Source organism: Microtus ochrogaster, linkage group LG1, assembly GCF_000317375.1.
Source record: "Microtus ochrogaster isolate Prairie Vole_2 linkage group LG1, MicOch1.0, whole genome shotgun sequence".
In the NCBI taxonomy this organism is placed as follows: Eukaryota; Metazoa; Chordata; class Mammalia; order Rodentia; family Cricetidae; genus Microtus; species Microtus ochrogaster.
The window spans coordinates 16,681,235-16,685,562 of NC_022027.1; positions in this window are offsets into that span (position 1 = coordinate 16,681,235).

Below are 4,328 nucleotides of genomic sequence, written 5' to 3' on the forward strand. Positions count from 1 at the left end.
TCAACATAGTAAAAATGGCAATCCTACCAAAGGCAATTTATAGATTCAATGCAATCCCCATCAAGGTCCCATCAAAATTCTTCACAAACCTTGAGAGGACAATAATCAACTTTATATGGAAAAACAAATGTACTTATTTTTATCCAATTGATATAAGCAGAGCTGACTATCAAATTAAATAAACGCTATGTTCTTTTAATAATTACAAATTATAGGGTTTCAAAGTTATTTTAAACAATTCTATTTATAACATGAAATTGCAGTACCAAAGATATCTGTTGCAATTTCAAACAACTGTCATCATTGTACATTATATATAATGTGAGAATTACTTCCGGTAACAAGATTTAAGAAGGCTATGTACAATTTTTTTATGTAGAATAAACACTCTTTTCCAATATTCCCATTATAAAACCTTTTACTAGTAGCTAAAGTTTTGTGATAGTTATGGCTTTAGCAATGACAAATGTCAATACAGGGTTCTGGGCAGAAAAGTTAGAACATTACTGGGTTCCATGGTTACCAGTTACTATAGCAGTCACTGAGTCTTCACAAACAAGATAATCAATAGGAAGATCACTTTAGCTTAAAAGATGATTGTAAGAAGGAAAATCAGACTAATTAGTGACAAGGAAATTTACAATCAATAATCTACTTGATGTTTCGTCTGGATTACAGTGTAATGGAGTTATATATAACTTGCTTTATTAAAATACATACAAGTTACATTTATCAAAATTATAGAGTAAGGGAACTGGAATGATGACTCAGTGGTAAAGAGCATTGCCTGCACTTCCAGCGAACCCTGATTCAATTCCCAGCACTCACATGGGAGCTCCCAACTTCCTGTAATTCCTCTTCTAGGGTTTTCAGAATCCTTATTCTGTGTATATATTACAGTCGTGTAACTTAGGAGTTCATATAAGACTCCTAACAGTGAGAGCAGGGGAGGTTTCTGACTCTTTGCTTGCTTTTGGGACTTGTTCCTTCTATTGGATTGCCTCATCCAGCCTTAACAGAAAAGAAGTGTCTAGTCTCACTGCAACTTAATATTCTATGGCAGATTGAAAACCATGAGTTGTCCACATATACCTGAACAAAAACAGTGGGGGAAGATTGGTTAGGAGGTGGGAGTCAGGGAGGGACTGGGAATATGGGTGGGAGGGAAAACTTTGGTAGGTTCTAAAAACAAAATATATATTAGTAAAAAAAAAGAAATGGGCTGCAGGCAAACATGTAGGATAGTTTCTTAATTTTTGATAGATGGGGGCAGGGTCCATCTCATTGTAGGTGTGCCATCCTTGGGCTGGTGGCTCTGGGTTCTATAAGAAAGTAGGTTGAGCAAACCATGGAGAGCACACCAGTAAGCAGTACTCCTCCATGGCCACTATACCAGCCCCTGCCTCCAGATTTCTTCCCTGATTGAACTTTTATTTTGACTTTTTTTTGACGTTGAACAGTAAAGTATAATCACACATGAAATAAACCCTCTTCTCCCGAAGCTGCCTCTCATCATAACATTTCATTACAGCAATAGTATATCTAACTCAGACAAAAGTATATACGTTACTAAAATTTAAGTCATTACTTCATCAAATTCCAGTTTCTACCTTTTCCTCTAGCTCCATCTGTCCTATGGTCACTCTTCTTCCATAGCTTTTCTTTCTTTGTTGCTTGCCCAAAAGGCCTGCCTTTCCCAATTCCAGCTTCTCCCAATTCTAATGATTATCTCACAAGTAACAGATTGGGGTTTCTTTTGCCAGACATTAATTTTTGATGGTTGAACTTCTGTTTCTGTACTCTTGGTTGCTCAATATAATACCTAAAAATCCCACTATTTAGTTAGTGTTTTATTATAATAAAAATGCACTAGGATTATCATGGTGATATCCTGATTCTGTTTTATCCATTATTCACATAAGCTTCTTGAGTCCAATGGGCTTAGGTAGCTGCAACTCTGCTACTAGAAGAATACTTGGATTCTATTGAGACAGTTCTGCTGCAGGCCTTTAGGTTTCCATGGTGCATTGTTTTATCTCCTCTAGCATCTCAGCTCTTTCTCACAGCTTAGGTCTCACTGTCACAGTTTCACACAGTGCACTCACAGGGTCTGATTCACGATACTACAATCCTAATGCATACTACACTGCTGTCCTCAGTGGCTCCCAGGATCAATAATAAAGGACTCTGTGAAGCCTGTAGTCCTGTTTTTCTCATGCTTACTAAACTAGCATTATGTAGCCAATTCTATCAAATACTGCTGCCAGGGCAGATAGGCGCCTGGCTTCTTTGGAACACAGTTGTAGTGGCATATGTGTGCTGACCTGGAGAAATGATTCCCTGGGTAGATCCTTTGAACAGGTAAGCCCCTCAGCAGCGTTCTCTTTATACATATCCACCTTTCAAGTGAGTTTGCATTTAGAACCTTAAAAAGATAAGGTCTTACCTTTTGGGCACCTGTCCTGTTGCCCTAGTAACAGGCTCCATCTATGCCTTTAAGGATATTAATCCCCTTAGAAATTACAAATGCTTTGCAATTTGTCCTCTCTAAGCCTTTCATTTTTGTTATGTTTTCTGATCTATTTTTTAACCTTTATTACTGTATGCCTAGATGAGAACAGTACACAATAATCATGGTTCAACCTGAATGTTATTCTATCTTAGCATTTCTTCTGCTAAATAAATCATTCTGTTACCATCAGTTCAACATCCAGCAAGTACTCAGGGCATTTTCAGCATTCTGTAGCTCTATTATTTGCCAAAATATCACAGGAATTGCTTCTTGCCCACTTCCTGATAGAGGTCTTATTCCCTCAAAAACATTCAGATAGCTTTCCACTGTCGGAGTTTGGTCACATTTTTGTCAACCAGAATTTTCCGTCCAGTTCTGCCTACAGTATTCAAGGGCTTTCCTGTCCCCACATGTGTAGTGTTCTGTATTCTTCTGACAAACCAGTTCTGAAGGCCTAATAACCACACGGACATGTTCATCACAGTGGTGGTTTTATTTCTCGGAATCCATCTTCTGCCTTAGTTACTTGACACAATAGCTGAGGAAACAACCAGGCAAATAAGGGTTAACTTGGCTCAATGTTGGAGAACACAGTCCTCCATGGCAGCGATAGCTGTCTGCCTTTCAGGCTGATGATTATACAGCATCTGTTGTTAGAAAGTAGAAAGTCATGAAAGCTGCTGCTCAGCTAGCTCTCTCCTGTTTATCCACTGTGGGACTGGTGCTACTCACATTTAGAGTGGTTCTTCCCACTTCAATTAATTTAATCTAGATAATCACTCACGGATATGTTCAAAGATCTGTATCCATGGTGACTCAAAATCCACTGAAATTTAGAATCAACATTAGCTATCACATAGGGCACTTGTACATGCACAGTTTGCCAAAGAATCACATTATTTAAAGCCCTATATATTCATGTGATATGTGCTTTATTAGCACATATGAACCAATGAAAAACAAGGTTGAAATCGAACTGTTACATTAAAATACTATGTTGTATTGTTTTACATATTCTATAGTAAGTAAAACAGCACAGTAGAATTTTGAAATGTTCTACATGAAAAGGAAGGACAGTAAACCTATTCAAAAATACAAGTCCTAAAATTATTAATAGCTCATCTTCAGCAACATAGTACTATGACTGAATGCTCACTTATTATATTACAGTTTTAAAAATTCTTGCATAACAATGAATCAACACCTCTTTGAAACTTAATGTGTTTTTAGTAACTAATTATATTCTGGTACAGGCATTCACATTACTGTCGTAATCCCATTTTTGATGGCTGTATATTAAAGCATAATTCAGATTATTGTGAGATTAAAAAAAGCAATATGGCCAGGCATCTGGAAAAATTATAACTCAGAGAGCAACCAATTAATTCTGGTTATTAAAAGGGAAGGGGCATTGTGCCAAGAGATATTTTTGGCAATATTTTAAGGAAGTACACAAATGGATAAAAATTTAGATTTTAGACATGTAGACAGAGATAGAGAACATATGAGCCCTTATGAAAGCATATAAAACTTGTTTTATAATATCCAATTTGTTTCATTAATGTTTTCAGTTTTAACTTGAATCAAGAAAATACTCGTAAATTGATCAATAAATTAGTACATAAATCAATTCTTAGGTAGCCATTGCCAAAGTTAGTTTTTTAAATCTTAGCAATAATAATAATGTGGTTCTGTAGTTACTAGATATTATTTTAAAAATATGAAACATTTATAAGTTATTTTTAGGGTTACCAGATATATATATATATATATATATATATATATATATATATATATATATATATATATATATATA